At 41.1% G+C, this 18,574-nt stretch overlaps 1 protein-coding gene across 7 annotated transcripts in view; it reads right to left on the bottom strand.

Annotated features, from left to right (window-relative positions):
- Positions 1-18,574, bottom strand: part of SGCD (sarcoglycan delta) — a 356,822-nt gene that overhangs the window by 240,471 nt on the left and 97,777 nt on the right. The window contains exon 1 of one of the 7 annotated variants that reach the window (XM_052816479.1): positions 17,197-17,216. The exons of 4 other annotated variants lie outside the window; for them this stretch is intronic. The gene's annotated coding sequence lies outside the window, so the exon portion shown is untranslated. Of the gene's footprint in view, positions 1-4,117; positions 4,208-17,059; positions 17,147-17,196; positions 17,217-18,574 lie in introns of those variants that run through there. 2 more of the 7 variants (XM_052816476.1, XM_052816475.1) reach the window with 2 other exon arrangements.

Below are 18,574 nucleotides of genomic sequence, written 5' to 3'. Positions count from 1 at the left end.
GCCCAGGGCACTGAAGATAAACACCTTGCAGGGGATATCGCTGTGTCCTTACGGATTATGCTATATGATATTTAGAATTTGGAATCTGCCATGGCAGATCAGACAAGCGCTCTGTTTAGACCAGAAACCTGAATCAGACAGTAGCAAAAGCAGACGCTTCAGGGAAGGGTTTGAGAAACCCTTGCAAACAGTTGTAGAACAACTAAACCACCTGGGCTATTTTCCTCCTCACCTTGATTCACCAGAGAGTTGGCAGATAACCTGAAAAGGAAGAATTTCTCTACCTCTCTCAAGCACCTCCCTTTCGATCCTTACCATTGTACATTGAATGGTCTCACTGCTGTGAAATGAGGTCCGACCCTGAGGACTTCAGCTCTTGAGCTTTTGTCCTTGGTGAAACCTTGTCGCTGTTTGTCCCCAAGCCTCGGCAACCCCGCAGCTCCTCCCACACCCACAAAATAGGAAATCACAAGCTCATGACCCACGTGCTGCTCTTGTAAGAGGTTCCTTGCAAAATTTGCTCACACATTAGTGAATCACTTCCAATCTGTTTTGCATAGGCAAATTTAAGGTATTTCATTATGGAAATTTATGCCAAAACATCTTCCCACAGAGCTTCATACTGTCATGGTATGACGCAGTTACGTATGGTCGAGACTGCGGTATGTTTTACAGAACACAAGGCTGCGACCTGTTTGTAATGGGGTAATGATCTATGCAAGTATAAAAGCTGCAAATGCATTTATTTGTCCTTGGCATGCTTTGTAACTATGTATCTGCTACTCAGCAGGTATAGCCGGTAGTAACAAGCTGCAGAAGGAAATGGTACTAAAACTGTAGCCCCGCCACACCTATGACTCTATTTTTCTTTGCCTTATTATCTATCAGAAGATGGTTACTATGAAACATTATCTACATATTTTATCATGCCTACATTTATGCTACAGGACCAAATCAGCAGCTGAAAATACCTTTGTATTCCTCCAAGAAATCTCACTGCCTTTACAAGATCTTAAGTTGGTAGTTCTTTATCAGCATCTTATTTATCTAGGCAATTCCCATGCTGCTGATCTTCATCATTACAAAGGGTGGGCGACATACACTGTTGTTTAATACTACTGGCCTTTGCAAAGAAAATGCAGCTCCAGCTTTGAAGGGTGAGGACACTTGGCTGCTTGACTGGCTTAGAGCTGTAGGATGCAATGAACATTTACAACACTGCTATTTAATGCCAAAATATCAATGCATCAGCACAAACCAGGTCAAGCCTGCAGCTCCCTTCCTCACAGGCAGACCTTCAGCCTCCAAGCAGCACCTAGTACATGGAGAAGATCAGCCAGAAACCGTTTCCTCAAGCCCTTGACACCCAACACCAGCTTTATCCTTCCTCAAGAAGTTCACTGTTACCGAGCCACTCATCACGCTGTTTTCTGCAGCTCTGAGTGCTCTCACCAAGTGGCCTGGCAAGGAAGACAAGAAGCCCCAGGAATTAGAGGCTTTTTGGGGCATGCAGGTCACGACCTTCCTCTTCCAAAGCAGTGAGCCTGAAGACCCATGTTGTGCTGCAGCCCTCACAGCTCCCCTGCCCAGTGCCACGGAGGCAGAGCCCAGCAGCTCTGGTAGAACAACCAAAGAGCTGTGATTTCCAGGCTGTCACTGGTATGACATGGACTCCCAGGGCTTCTGATCCCTGCGTGAGCTGTCCATCATCTGGGTGACCAGGACCTGGAGCTGCAGGGCAGGGGAAACACAGCTCAACCAGGAATCTCCAAGCTTGAGTTCAGCTACACTTTGAAACCTTAACAAAATGTTTCCATTACATCCGTTTTGTGGTTCTTTTGTTTTACTTGATTTTTAAACAGATTTTTCACTTCTCTCCGAAAAGGAACAACCTTCTCTTCCCCTCCCACCAACTAACTGCAAATTTTGCCTTTAAATCAACTCTTTGTGGACAATTCTGAATAGCTGCCACATAGCTACTTCTCATTACAATACTCTGGATGAGATTTTCATATTGTTAGGAGCTTAAAATAATGATGAAGTTCATATTTCTTCTCCAGATATATGTTTGTATGCTAGCATAAGAGTTCTGCTGGTAATTCTACTCTCCTCCAGTAGATGCAAGCTGCAGGAGCTCATAACTACTCCACATCTACTATCTGGGCAACAGCAGTGACAGGGATCAGACTGGAGAGGACTACTATTAAGCTAAAGCATATTCATCGCCTTTTGGCCTGTAAACTCAGCAAATAATTTCATGAGCTCTCCTCTAGTTCTTGAGTGACAAATAATGGGGAAAAAAAAACCAGTTCACAGACTTCCTGGCTGAAACAAAGTAATAACGTTCAGTAATGATCAACACATGCTCTAATTCTAGCCTTTAGGATTATAACTGGTTAGGGAGAGTCTACATACAGTTGTAACTAGGCAATTACATAACCATGAAGGTCTATGAATATTATTAAAAGTCCAGCTGATAGAAGCAAATTGCAAAGTACAGGCTTGTGAATGCAAAGCCATCAAAAAAAGGTTAAGAGCTTCTTTTAGACTTGGCTGGTGGTTAAAAAAAGAAAAAAAAAAAAATCTTATTTCCTCTTACTGGCGAAGGTGCTGGCTTGACAGCCCTGAAGAGTGATCTATTTATTCAAAGTAATGCTGGCAGCAATGGTACACATTTCTTCCAATGTACCCAACCCTGTATCTATTTTCAGTTCCATCAGTAAGCTAAAGGTTAAAGCTATTTATTTAAACCCACACCCACATGCCATTTAAATTGACCCAAATTATTGTCTGAGTTGTAACCTCTCTGTATTAAAGTCCCCTCAGGGGCTGCTTCTTCATTTCAGGCTCAGAAGATTCCTCCCTCGCAGGATAAAAGCAGGGTAAGGAGCATCTCCAAATAGAAATGGAGAAGGAAAGTGGTAGGAGGAGTTCATCTTCAAAGAATGCCTCTTGGTGTTGTGGATACTGCAGAAAAATTCAGTTTTATTAGATAAATGTCTAGAGAGGTTAGCTCCAGTCAAAGTACACATTGGTGATAAAAGATCTCATTGTCATTCCCATTTTAAGGATTCCTTAAAAAAAAAAAAAAAGGGGGGGGGGAGAAAAATAAAAAGAAAACCACTACATGTTCTGCCTGCCTTGTGCTGCAGCTGGAGTGAAATCCACCAAAACACGCCAAAATGGAAAAGGAAAGGTGGTCGCACACAATCAGCCTGCTATGGAAATAATCCTCTGCAAACAATCCTCTCTGTGCCAGAGGACCAGGAGGACTGAGAGGGAACAGGAGCCTCTTGCAGTCATGCACCAGTTAACATGAGCAAAGTGCCATCCCAGGAGTGAAATTACTCTCTAGGCTGATAAAAGGCAAAGGGAAAGCAGCATCTGGCCTACAATATTTAGCCTTTTCTACACAGTTTAATGCTGTGTGAAGCATGGTAAAAGCAAAGCTTCCTCAGCCCCGGGAAGACAGCTGGCGATGAAACGCAGCAGGGACACCATATGATGGAAGGCTCCTAATTACAAAATCTCTGTCTTGCCTGTCAGAGCAACCGCACAGTAGTACAGGGTAGTTCACAGAGGAGTCAGGGAAAAATCAAGCAGAGATAAGACTTGAAATCCATCTCCAGATGAAAACTTCCCATGCCTTTGAGTACAGCTGGCTCCTGGATCTAGCTCCAGCCAAAAAAGATGTGGTTCAGCAAGGTCGAGATATCCCCAAAGTTCAGGCCTTGTCCAACTTTGGCTTCTGATGGGGAGCCAGCCATACAAAGACATATTCAGCGGAGAATTTCAGCACCGATGGGCCAGACACCCAATTCCATCAGCATGAGTGACAATCCCTGGACACCAAGATTCACTCACACCAACACAAAGCACAAGGATAGGAAAAAAGCCAGTAACCCAAGAGGTTTGAATTTCATTTGATGTTCGCTAGACACACAAGAGAAAAAGAAGGACTTTCTCTTTCAACCTATATAGAGCACCTCATTACATACTGATACTGTTAATTGCTATTCAAGTGCCCAGAGGCAAAGACGCAGTACACTTTTAACAAGCTGAAAAATACTGTTAAATAAATCACTATCGGAGAGAGGATGGCAAACCCCACTAATACCGTGAAAGCAGGCCCACAGAGAACCAAGGGATGTGACTCCATGCTGATGGACAGACTGGTACCGGTATCCACTAAAGCTGATTTGAAACCCACTACCTCTACGCCACACTTCAGTCACCACTGTGACTACACAAACCCTCTGAGTCTCCTAATAGCAGCATCTCACTGAGATCATTGCAGTGACATGAAGGACCACATGTCAATGAACTTCTAAATCTGGGCTTTCCCTCCTCCCCTCTTCTTTGGTTGCTGAAGATCTGCTATATTAGTGCATCGGCACCATCGGAATTATAAGGGCACCACCGTCTGCTGGGAAGGAATCGAGCAGTGATATTTTCAGCTGTACTGCCAGCATGTTTCTGCAGTACCGTGAGGGGGGGAAAAAAAACCTGAAAGAGCTGTCTGAACTCTACAGTAAATATAATTAAGCTCCTGCTAAACCGTATGACTTTTGCTAAATTTGAAGCACAAATGACAAAACTGTTTTATCAGCTTTATGCTGAGTAAGAAAGGGATAAAGAATTAGATTTTTACAACTCATTATAAGGCAACCCCAGCCCCGCAGAATCAGCATCACCCAGGCTGTGCGCAGGTGGCAGAGCTGGATAGCTAATTCTTACAACAACAGTAGATAGATATCTAAAACTATCGCTCAAAGGGCTTAAACAATGAGTTGTAAATTAATTCATAATCATTTGCTGTATAGCTGATAAAAAATAAGTCAGATCTCATATGCTGTACAAGTTTTGGTGAAATCTGACAGGTGATGCTTTCAGCCAAGCGACAGAAGCACCTAATGCCAGAGGCTTCATTTGTGACCATGCTTCACTTCCAACAAGCGTTTGTTTTCCGCAAGAGTAAAGTTTTCATGAATTGGGGGTAGATTTGACTAACCTTGGTTAAAGTTTCAAAGTTAACAAATTTGTGCCTAGATGAGAACATGACAAAACCTCCCGGTCACGAGCTTTGACATATGTGTTTCTGAATTATGCTAAAGCATTATAAGACCCAAACAGCTCAAACTAAAACCAAGTAAAATCAGTGCTGCTGTTTTTAGAAGAATAAACAATAATAAGGAAGAACTGTTAAAAAACAGTAACATAATGTATTAGTAAACACAAAAGAAGTCAGTCAGGAAAGTACATAGACTTTCATTTCAAAGAAGAAAAACTGGTTACAGAAATTCTCAAATAGTAAAACAAGACTGATAAGCATTAACTCTCCACAAAATTAAATTACATTTTTAAAAAAAAAAGAAGAAAATAGTAGGAGCAATGAGTCCTGATAGGGAAAATGACTGAATTAACATATCAAAGGAAGAAGATAGGAGAGTAACCCAGTGGGTAATACAAAAGAAAAGTTTAAGGGACACCTTGGGATAAGTTTTCTTTGAAGTACCACACTTCCTAAAATAATAGGAGGGCTATCTAAACACGCCCATCATGCGTCACAATTACTGTACTACACTTTTACTTACAGAAAATTCATTACATAAGTGGAGAGTAAGTGGTCCTGCGGAACAGGCCTAATTAAGAAGCTCTCATAATGAGTGGAATTAGTGTCAGCGATACAGAAGCCAAGTCTGTATTTCAGACCTGGGTGTGCACCCAGGCCACACATGATCCTCCAAAGCAGAGCAGCCTGGTGGTGACTGAAATCTTTACAGCTAGTTTATCTTATGAAGCTAAAAATGGTTCGTTGTCCTACATCTCATCTCTTTCCCCCCCATTTCCCATTTCCACAGACTCTGCCTGTCTCTGACATCAGGTGCAGCAGACGCAAGATCACCAACAACTGTTACATCACATGCAACTGGCAATACTTCATTTTCTATATATGCTGGAATAAAAAGCCTTGCAGGCCATTAAAATAGCATAAACAAGCCTAGAACTTGAAGATAATTAATGAACCATCAGTTTGCAATCATTTCTGTAGCATGCTGCAGGTGCATTTCCTTTGTGGAGACATTGCATTTGTCTGCAATGGAGAGGAACCTCATTTCTTTAGCAATTTATGTCACAAAGAATGTTTAAGGAATAATTTAATTATTGGGAAGACTAGAAGAAGTGGCACCAGCTGAAGAGATGTCCAGTTTCTACAAAGCAAGAGACTACTCCTGGCTGAACAAGACCAAAAGGTTGCCCATGCTCCTCACGGCAAAACCATACCAAAGAGGCTCCTTTGTTACTTTTTTGACTGTGCTGGAAATGTAGCGATTGTACAGTTTACAAGGAAATACAGACACAGTGTATTGCCTGAGGGACTCCTTGGGCGAGGTCTTTGAGAAGGATCATCCTGCTTCCTTTCCTAAAACCATTCATGTATTATCACAATGCAGCATGACTTTGGCACATGCATTTATTTTTGGAGATTTAAGATCTGCAAATATTTTACCATATTTAATTTTTTTTAACTTTAATGGAGTTAATTTTGCCTCAAGCCACTCTCCTTTCCCAGCCCAGCTCCATGACCACCTTGCAGGAGCAGTGGTGCATCCAGGGCAGATTTGCTCACGTGAGCTGTACTGCATCCGAACGGGATAACTCAAAATGAGTAGCAGCAGATACTAATTTCTGAACTTCATTCTCCAACGTATGTGACAGAGGATACAGTTATCTCCAGATGACTGATCTACATCCAATAATCAAATATGTGGCAGATATGATCTTTAGATGAAATTCAGTCTGGAAGTTTAAATGGAAAAGGAAATCAGATAATTAAAACCCTGCCCTTAGTAATACATTTTTTAAAGTGACAAAATCTATAAAAACCTCAGGCAGAAACATAAAGTGCAGCTGAAAGAGATTCATTGAAAACCAAATTAATATTTTAATTCTGTCAACACGGAAAAAAGTCTTTAAATGAGATGAAGTTCAGAATGAGTACCAAGCACAGTGATTTATTGCCTTTTCTCCATAATTTAAATGACTGTTTCTTAATGTTCACTAAATTCCTCCCATAGAGTTTCAGCCTCAGCTTCTCACAAAAAAAAAAAAAAAAAAAAAGCAGCTTGCACTTTCAGTGCTCTCTGTAGCACTTCAGAAAAAGGAACACGCAACTGAGAAAAAGCCAGTGGTTTTCCAGTAGCCATGCCAAAAATCAATTAGGCTGAAGGACCAGAGATGGGATTAATAAAGCTTTCTTCTCCTCTGTAGCTCTGCACTTACTCCCCAAGCAGTATGAATGGGCTTGTTTGCCATACAGTCTCCATGAACAGTAAGTTTCAAGGAGTGAAACTATAGATATTTATGCACTTTGAAAGTGTTGTGCTGCATTACAAGCCAGATCAGCTGTTCAGGGCAATTATTTCAGCTACATACACTTTAAATGGTTTCTCCAGCTGTTACCTTAAAAGGTGCTTCCCTTAAACATATCCTCTCAAAAAGCAGTAAAAATAAAATAAATTAAAAAAATTAAAATCACAAGCATTTGGCTTGACTGCTTCTAAGATCCTACAGTAATCACTAAGTGGGAGGTTGCCAAAACTGCAGTCCTAATTAAGTGAAGATTGTTAAATTAACTTAAATTTAATACAATTGAGTGCTGTATCATATGAATTGATCAAAAGCACAGCTAGCAGCCCTGCGCAGATGCCTATTCAATAATATGATTCCAATATTCAGTTGACACTTAGCATACAACCACTTTTATTAAATGTATATGATGATTACCATGGCACTGTCAAGCCTTTCCAGCATTCCTGCCATCAAACAAATAAAAATCTACAGATGCTATTCCTACCATCAAATTCCTACTCTTTGATATAATTACACCAGCACGTAAAGTACCCTGAACAGGAACAGTTCATGGCAAGGGGATAGGAGAGAGTCACGCTTTTAAAATAACGTAGCTGTCAGCTGTGACTTCCACGTTTAGGGGTAATCGCAGGACCAGAGAACTGCAGCAGGCTGAGACTGGCCCCTGCAAAGCAGCAATGTTCAGTCCCGCCGTCCCAGAACAGCCACCGCACCTCCCCCGTTTCCCAACTACACAACACTCCCAATGGAGAATTACAAATTCGCACCAAGAACCCAGGCCTGAACCAGAAAGGGTTCCATGAAGAAGCCAACAGACATCAGCAGAAGGAAGGAAGGAATTCGGATGAAAATGCCCAGACGATCCTAGAAGGGCAGCAGGTCCTATGTGGAAAAGGAAAACAACAAGAAACCTGAAAACAGTTCTTGCCTCTGATATAGAGAAAAATTTCTTCTTCACCTCAAGCCTTGGAAGTAAATTAATTCCAGGTAATCTTTTGGCTGTTTTTACAACAGCACCTTTGCCAGTCAGCTGAGATTTCCAGTAGAACCAGGAGTGGTTCTAACCATCACACACCATCTTGCCAGGTACTCTCGTTAAAAATTTGATGTTTCTAAATAAGGTTAAAGGACAGGGAGAATGGAACTTATGCACTAATATGCGAGCAAACCAGCAACAGTCCCGAGGCACCACAGAATATATGACCAACAAAATGGCAATTCCAGTAGGCACTAAAACACATCCAGTGTCTAAATGCCCAGTTACGAGCTTGATTTAGTTAATTACAGCCAGATATATTATTATGTAGACAGGTCAAAACCCTCCATCCCCAACATCATCTGTAGCCTGTTACACGTGGCTTTTATAGATTATTTATGCCCATCTTTAAAATAATATACAAAAACATCAGAGTCTTTCATGGGCTTGCCTTTACAAATTAGAAAGCTTTTCTGAACATCGTGCTTGAGATAAAACTTAGGTTCCTTCTGGTGAAAAATTCAGTGCAAGATAACAAAGCATTCCCATACAAAGGAAAACCCTTTCTGGGGACTCCAGTGAGGGGTTTATTGAACAGAAGCATTTCATAGACTCGTGCTGTTCTTCTACACAAAACCAATTTCTATTCCATCCACAAATCTCAGGTTTTAGCCTCTGTGTAACAATCGTGTCTGCCACTCTCTTAATTTTATTCTGAGATGCAATGTATTTAGAAAACTACTTAATAATTCCATATTTTCTCTTAGCCAACTTACAGCATCCCTTTCCAGAAAGGATCAACATTGTGGGATTCATTCTGATATGCTTACTCATGCACAATGGGATTACAGGAATATGGGAATAAAACGAACAAAAATAGCCACTCTGCACTTCCTAAAGCAGGATTTTAATTTTATCTGTCATTGGCTTGGAAGTTATACTCAAATGAGCCTAAAATTTTAAGAATCCCTTAAGGGCTAGATCTGAGCTCCTACTAATTATGTCACCCCACTGAAGGTAATGAATCTGTATGGATTCTACTAGCTAGGAACTGCGGGAGCAGGAACTTCAGCAAGAAGTCACGCGTGTGTATCTGAAGGCAGCATTTAAATCTTGTAAGGAAACAAAGCAACTTTCATGTCAAAGTCCCAGAAGAGCTGCACTGGAGCAGTTTGCTCCGCTCAAGCTGCGTGAGAGGAATCAACCGCACGTACGTGCTTCTGTCCCTCAGGGACAGGTGAATTGCTGAGTCTACAAAACAACAGCTGGCTCCAGTTAACTAAACCCAAGGTCATTACTGGTCAAAAAGTGGGGTCTTTGAATAATAGCAAAACAAAAAAAATGAATTTGGGGCTTTATTGAAATTTTCATGTGTCCCATCCTTAAGCTCCTCAATGATCCTTTGTCCCTTCCTTACCAACTTTCCGTCATGTCTCAATTCAGACACTCTTCTTTCTTTTGCTCATTTAAATGTTCTTCAAACAGTTGATTTGTTTGGATACTCATGTAAATTCCTTCCATACCTCAAACAGATGCATTATTATGCCACACACCAGGATTTGAGAAGAAATACCCCAGCAGGATACTGGGACTCGCTAACTAAACAATAACCCACTTCATTTGCAACCAGCCCACGAGAGCTGCATGCCTCCGTGCGTGTCCTGCCGGCTCTGCCGGTCGGCTTCACAGCTGCTCACCAAAGTCAGCAGCTCACATGCCCAGACACTACTGGGCTTTGATCTACCAACCAGCTTAGGCTCACACTTTATTTTCAGGATGTGAATTGTTTCAAAGCTTATAAGCTTTGAAATCAAATCAAAGACCTGATTTTCAGTATTAACAGTTGTTCTTTAATACCAATTAAAAAAAAAAAAAATTAGAAAATCAGCTTGGTTTAGAGTAGGAGAAACATCCCGGCAAATGGATTTTGCATTTGGGATATGCTCCGCCATGCCTCTCTCCAGCAGCGTGCGGTGTTTGCCTGGCAGTCATCCCTACCACCTGTATTCCGCAGCAGGAGCAGGAAAAGCTATTGGTATTCAAAGCATACCCTAGTTAAGACTACTACCATATGTTGACAAAATATCTCGTATTAGATCCTAGGACAGCTGTTTCTCTACCACCTTATATGACATAAGGTGAGAGCAAAAGGAAATTATAGGGAGGAGGAGAATTAAGAAAGCTAAACAACTCGGTCCAGGCATCAATCATTTGTATTATCCTGCTTGGGCATGGGGGAACTCTGTGCAGAAAGCTGGATACTGCTCTCAAAAAGTGCCTCTGATGCACAGATCTACTTCTACAGCCTTTAAGGAAAAAATTATTTCTAATTTAAGTCATTAACAATGGTTATTCAGAACTGCCAGGGGAAATATGAAGCACCCTACCACCTCATAAGAATAATGCAATAATCTGGAAATATTACAGCAATGTGTCACTTTCACTTTTGTTCTAAATAAAAAGAGGGAAATAAAAATTAAGTATCATATTACATACAAATGCTAATTCATTCTAGATTTCTGAAGGTCATCCATTTTAGAGTACAGTGCATCTAGACATCTCATTATTTTAAAAAAATTAATTTAGCTGTGAAAGAATATTAATTTTCTTGGTGAAATTTGATCTCACTTTACAGCCTTTCTAACTTCATTAGAAACCTCTTAGTGAAGCATGAATTGCCAGACACTGTCCTTCTGCAAACTGGACAATACTACCAATCACGGATCCATCAGAAAGAGAAAGGGAAGACAGAAAAAGTGTCACTAGCAAAATACCTTTGAGTATTTAAATTGTTGTTTTCACATAGTGAGAAATGCTGACTCCTTCCTCTGCCATTGTTGCCTTGTAGGAATACAGCGCTGTGCAAATAAAATTACAATGTGAATGCACTGCTGAACTGGTAGGTGAAAACTATTATGTGCACAATCTTTGCACAAAGAAAATCTACTCAGAGTTATTTGTTTAAAAACACTATTCTATTTATATACAAATATTTACACAGCATTGAACAGCACTATGTTGATCTCTTCTTGCATGGAATACATTATATTTTAAAAATAGAACTATTCAACAATTTTCAAGAATAGCTATTACAAAAATATCCCTTGCATTGGGAACATAAAGACTAAAAGACACTTCGTTGGGTGTTTATATCCTACTTATGCAATGCAATGGAGATCTAAAACAGTTCCATAAACCCTTGGAGCTAGTTGGCCTAAAAAAACTGCATTGATATTAAAAATATATTTTTGATTACAAATATTTTCATAACCCTAAATTAAGCAGCCTTGAATTACCTTGTATTTACCCATGAGCAGATACCGTGGATTAACTGGGATACAGCAGCTTGTTATCCCAGAGCCCACACATACATGCTTACCCCAGGGTAGCTTAGACTTAAGAGGTGAATCAATAGGGTATATCCCCAAGATGTCATCCCTAAAGAACAGGAAAAGGTCTTCCTAGATCCAAGCAATATAGTTAATAATATTCTCATGGCACAGATATACTAATTTCTCACACACCTCATGTCTGCCAGGGAGGAAAGATCCGTATGTGGCATGGGCAACCATACTCGAGAAATACCCCTGGGGATCAGGCAAGCGCCAGTAATTTCAAGTGAGACTTCGTTATAAACCACGCATTTTTTTCTAAACTGAAAAATACCACGAGGAAATGCTGGCATTTTTAGCCCACCTTGTTTTTCCTTTCCCCGATGACTTTTAAATAAAACAGTACTGAAAACACATTTAACACTTTATCATAACTCAGTTTTTTTCCCAGTCAATCCAATTTCTAACATCCCTTTGCAAAACAGCTTAAAAATGTTGCAAAGAAAAATGGTAGTTAGAAATACGGACGGGCAGGGGAGAGGTGGAAGTTCTCATTTCAAATATAACTAATAAAAAATAACTAACTAGGCTTACATTTAGCAAACATGTTTAATGTGCCCAGTTGAATATACCTAGCCTACACTTCACATCCACCTAGTGGATACCCCAGTGGGGGGTATGGTGGGACCAGATACCCCATCATGAGGCACAATTAAGGCTGGTTATCTTTACAACTTTCATACCCTTTAAAAAAAGGAAAAAAAAAAAACAAGAAAAAAAACCACAACCCAGGGGGCATTCTTAGAGAAATAAGCAGCCACTGCCACGTACCAGACCATCGCTGGAGGCATTTCCAGGGGAAAGCAGCCACGTGAAACCGATCTGCCCTGGCTCGCACCGCCGCCCCGGGAGGCTGCGAAGAGGTGAGGAATTCAAGCATGAATGAAGTGTTTTCCTTGCACTGTCCAGTGTAACTCCTCAACACGCCTGGCTGGCGTTACAAAATTGTCTGCTTCAGCATAACACTTGCCAGAAATTATTAACACTCAGATTTCTCACAGAGAAAGATTGGCTCCTCCGCGCTACCGAGATGGCTGGTGGAGGAATGAGTGGCTGCACGAGGCAGTCGGCATACTCCGGTGCTTTATTTTACCCGGAGACAGAGAAACATAGTAGAGCTGAAGAAGCCGTTTTCCTCTGCTTCACTTGCCTTACACAGGAACAATTTAGGCAGGTGAGAGGGACAGCGATTTTGACCTCGTTGTGCGAGTACAAACCTCCTACGTGCAAATTTCTGCCACCTAAAAAAAAATTCCAAAAAGTCACCTTCCGCCCACTGCTCCCAGCACGTTACCACCTCACTATCTGAAGAGTCTTATTTGGCCCCATTAATGTAGTATCCATAAACACTTCATCATCCTTAACACATACATTCTCACAAATCCCTGGGAGGTAGAGAATCACGCAAATCATGGTTATGTCACTTTTTCAGATAGCTTTTACGAGCCACACTTTCCCAGGCATTTGACCCAAGTCACACACCAACGCCGAGCAGGGCCAGAGGAAGAAACGAGGACTGGTACTGACCTCACTGAGATGCGGACTCATCCCCTCACCAACGGCTCTGTCCTCAGCAAGAATAACCTGTCCTTTCCCTTAATTCCTCTCGCAGTTTTTCAGCATCTTGAGTATTATCTAAAATACCAGACAATATTATCTACCTACATCTCATTAAACATTTAGGAGTTTAATTGCAGTGAACTTCTGAAAACAGCAGATTCAGAACAGCCCGTACTCAACTCTGCAGACTGAGGTCAGGGTTGCTGTTGGCCTTATACCGATAATCGACCGGTAAAACAGAATTAAACAGCAGATCTTCAGCCAGTACATCAGCCAGTCAAAGACAAGCCCAGAGTGAGAGTTTCCAAGAAGCACCGCTGCTCCCTGCCCTGCTCAGGACAGGTGCACAGGGAAGGAATGGTCTTTAATTCCCTTTCTATGCCCATTCGGCTCAAGGCACGATGCTATGAGCAGCATGTTTCACTTGTCCCCAGTTCCCCAATAAAAGAACTATTGTGTGTGCATGTGTGGCTTTACCCAGTGTTGCCCGGAGTCCACTTGTGCACCTCAGGATGCTCAAAGAAAGAAAATGCGTTGCACTAATTTATTTAATCATTAAATATGTTCATTTAAGAATTAAAAGAAGTTATCTGATACAGGGATATGTGGCAATAAAGGAGAGAAAATTCACAGCTCTTTGGGGCTGGTGGACCACAAGCGCCTATACGCTCCCAGAATTATGTGCTGGTAACGGTCAAGGAAGGCAGCGATGCTGCATACAGAAATGTTTTGGCTAGAAAGATAAGTTTGTGTGAAAGAAGAGAACAGGGGTAGATGCATGCAGCTTTATTCCATGCCTACGCACAGCTTCTCCCAGTGCTGGCCACTGCTGCATTTGGAAAGTGAACCCACATACCCCTGGGATACAGCACTTCCCTAGTACTATAGACTTCAGGACATTAAGACTAGAAAAAACTGATTGAGAACATCAGAATAGTCTGGAAAAGTCTGTCCTGGACCAAACAGGGAAAAAATAAAATTAAATTAAATAAAGAAAAAGCACATTAAACTGTTGAATGAAGGCCCAGGAATGTATTTAACTTTCTCTTGAGTCTACTGAAAGGCGTAGCCAGCTTGGGCTAAAGATGGAGAACAAGTACATGAGTGTTTTGTTGATTTGGTCCTAAAGAGGACTGAAAAGGAAAATAACTATTACAAACCTGGCGGTGTGCCACTGCTCATTTCATTTCACACTTTTGATGAGGAACTGAACACAATCAACACTTTTTTTTTTTCCCCCAAAAAAATTTTCCCCCTATTTTTAACATCAATTTTCTAATTTGTCAAAGCACTTTTAAATTAATCTTTCTATTTTACACCATAGCTTATTTTTTGGTGAAGCAGAGCAACGTGTAGAGCTTCGTATCCCCTAGACTGCCAAGCACTCCATGGTTTTGCATTCTTCTGAACCACCCCTCCCTCTCCTCTCCATTTCTGTCCCAGGTTCCTACCCAGCCTCCCAGCAGCATCATGGTGGACGCTGTCAAAGCTACCTTGAAACAGTACAGCTAAACATCCAAGATATCTTTGTATAGTTTGATCTGAAAGAAAATGCTGCAAATTACAGCTCCTAACTATGCCATTATGTCACCAAAACAACAAAAACCAGCAATGAGAAACAGTTATTTGAATAAAATTGGGAACAGATATGATACAGTAAGTACCCACTATTATTTGAATTGCAGGAAGCTCATTTTTTTCTACAAGTTCAAGATTATTTTGTATGTTTTCATGTGCATAAAACGTGTTCAGATCACATGCCTAACAGGATCTAATGTTCACTCAGAGCCCAATCCTGATGTAATTTACACCTTACATGGGCAAACGCAACAGAGCACTGAAACTCTATTTAATAATCTACATTTTTCAGGCTAGAAGGACAAGGGCTAGGTAAGGAAAAAAAGATGCAATGAAACCCATAACATGCAGGTATCTTAAAAGTCACCCAAAGTCAGGACAGAGAGTCAGTCACTGTGCTGCATGGGAAGGAATATGCTTGTGTGCTGACCCAGCGCACCTCAGCCAGCTTGTTGTGCTGAAAAACAAATAAAGACTTTTTTTGGTTGGCTGGTTGGGTTTTTTTGCAGGGGAGATAGTGGAGAAATGGAAAGCTCACATTCATAACATGAACATGGATGTTTTAAACTGGCACACTTGCCTATTATTCTAGTCACACTCAGGCAAAAGTTTGGTATTATTTCTAGCCAACTCTGAATATGCAGAATATCATAAATGCAAAACATCCCACTGCTGTTGGGCCACAGCATGCTGTTCTGGCCAAACACCAGGTAATGAGGAAGGGAAACAAAAGACCAACTGCAGTACTTCTCCCTTAGGAAAGGATAAACTTAAGCTAATTATATACTTTGTCTGGAATGAAGAGAAATTTAAACCACACTTGCTTCCTCATAGCTAATATTTATGTTAACAAAGAAGGAAAATAGCTACTAGGATACACCTAGAAGTGAAGAGCAGACCGTTATATACCTTTTGATAGATTACAGCGGTCTTAAACACAATAAATAAAAAAAAGTGTGGACACTACCAGTGGAGACATGCTTTAAACAGGACTCCACATTGGGTTTTTTCACAATATAATGTTTTATCCAATTAATCATCCTACTCTCATGGGTTTTTCCTCCTTTTTCACCCCTAGGTAGGTCACTGGATAGTGATGCTAATTTGTCAAAGTTCTCATGCAATTTTCTGCTTATTAAAAAGTGAGGAATCACACTGCAATTTCAAAATCTATACCACACAAGGCAACTCCAGTGCCAGGTTCTCAGAGTGACCTCTTGGTGTTGATAGAGGAAAAAATAAGTCTCCTTCATTTATATTGGAGATTAAAGTCTTTATCCCTTGCTGCATCAGACACTACAGCTTCCTTTCCAGTGGTATTTTCTTTGGGGTTTTGTTTTTCAAATACCTACAAGGAAGAAAACAGGAAATAACATGCCACATTCATTTTTCCTCTCCAATTTCCTTCTGACTTCACACAATTTAATTACATGAAGATGGAAATTCAATTTTATTTTAAAATAGCATTTAAATGCTTTCTGAACAGAAAATTCTGTATTTACCAGGAAAGGATGGAAATTATAATTCAAAGGCATATGTCAAATGGGGAGAATTAGAAAAACAAGTGCAATGCTTTGCTGTGAAGCATTCAGCCACAAGGGAGAAGAGAAAAGGAAACTAAACAGTCTCTTCCTTCTCATATATGTTGAAAAAATAATGAGAGAAAGAAAATGTGAATGCTCTAATTTCATATATCCTTTTCAGTATGTGGGACTTCAGGAAGCTTAAAAAAAAAAAAAAAGCCCAACATTTGACCACTTCAAGTTCCCCCAGGAATACGTTTCAGTTGCTGAAAAAGATCTTAAACTCAGATGCTTACATGTGCAGTGAAGTCAGCTGGACCGCCACTGAACAATCTGTTTCAGCACTTACTAGATCCACTCATAAATCTTCACATGCTCCAAAAGAGAGGCTTCAGACAGAGGCTGCTGGCCACCAGCCCTTCAATAATTCATTTCTAAAAAATCATTTTCTACCACTCGCATGGAGCCGGTGGCCAGCCTGGTCTTTGAAACGAGAGGGGCAAATTCAGTAGGATGCAGGATGCTGCAGCCAGCCCCCGAGCACGCTGCCAACTGCAAAGGGCAGCTCCTGTGCCTGCCCTCTGCCCCTTGCTCCTCTGCAAACTCTGGCCAACACAGGTAAGAGTCTATAAAATAAAATAAAAACAAAGACTCACCAATGGAAGAGCCAAGTCACGCTTTGACAAAAGAGGCTTTTGAAAAGAATATGCCTGAGGTGGGTAAAAAGCTCTTCTCTTCCAGCTAAGTGGAAATATTTCAGCCCTCAAACGATTTTAAAAACAAACCCTCTAACCTGACGAGAGAATTTGCAGGGTGAGGGGAGCTGCTGCCCCCGGGGTCCTCAGTCGTCTCCCGAACACCTCCACGGCACGTTGGAAAATGCCTTCTCCTCCAGAAACCACCTGCCATCACCCACCCTTCACATGCACCATAATCTCCGAGAGACCAAACTCACATTTAGCGGGATACCTCTTGTCCTCTGCTGTATATAGCAAGGAGTCTAATCCCGCTGAGATTAAACTGTCAATCAGAGGGACAGTCCTTAGTCCCTGGGGGAGATGCTCTATTACACAGGGAAATTTCTTACCCGGAAACTTTCAGCACCAACATGTCATTCAGTTCCTCTTCCTGTGACTTAAAAATAAACAAAGAAACAAAAAAAACAGGTTTGGGTTTTTTTGTGCTAGAAGAAAGGCAAAGGAGGAGGTCTCAGACTGGTAGAGGCCAGGACTGGATGTGGAGGATTGAGAAGTAACAGAGCTTCCCACCCGCGGTCGGCTCCATGTTTCATATTTCCAGGAGAACAGAAACCCTAAATGCAAGAGTCTAAAATTACTGAAATATTACATTTCGATGGGAGAGAGGGGCCTGCTCGGAGTGTGCCCTGGGGAGAAATCAGAAGGTAGAAATAAAAATCTGCTCGAGGCAGACCAGGTTAAATGGAGCTTACTAAGAACAGATAAGAGGGTCCTGTCAAGGAGATTAAAATAAAGTAGATGCTTGCAATGGAAGGATGGAGGGAAGATCGGAAACCAAGCAGAGTGAAACAGGAGGAAAACAGGAGGAAACCAAAAAACACAATGGACAGCCTGAAAGGCAAGTCCACCCGAAAGACAGTGATGGGCAACTGCTGCCCTGATTTATGCCCATTCCATCAGGTCAAAATGAAACCCTAATACACAAATAGAAAAGGTGAAAGCCTCGGGATTTGATCTAGGCTTAATATTTAACTGCATGGGGTTGGGTGGCATTTCCACCACCATCACCCCCTTTTTTTTTGAAAAAATCAAGATTACCTGCCCAGTTGAGAGAAGGAGTTGCCCTCAAACACAGAAAAACTGATTTTTTTCAGTCTTAACAATGCCAAAGTGCATTCGGTGTCATGGTGTGCTAAATATTTCAAATGTTCAGACTGATAGTAGCAGTTTATATGGGTACTGGACTATATTTCCATCCCTTTAGAAGTTATTAGCCTGCAGTTCAAGTAGTTTTGAACCAAGAGCTCAGATCCAAGCCACACCAAACTTACAAACAGTTCAGAAATGTATTTTACGCGTAATTCTTGTCCTCAACACAACTGAAATCCAAATCCTAATATGATCTGAGAGGGTGAATCACAGCTTCAAGAGTCTTTGTATTACCCAGTATTTCGCCATGCCTCTCACCAGACG

The sequence above is a fragment of the Harpia harpyja genome, chromosome 20 (genome assembly GCF_026419915.1).
Source record: "Harpia harpyja isolate bHarHar1 chromosome 20, bHarHar1 primary haplotype, whole genome shotgun sequence".
NCBI lineage: Eukaryota > Metazoa > Chordata > Aves > Accipitriformes > Accipitridae > Harpia > Harpia harpyja.
Note: the sequence above shows the minus strand (reverse complement) of the source record. Positions and strands in the feature narration are given on the sequence as shown.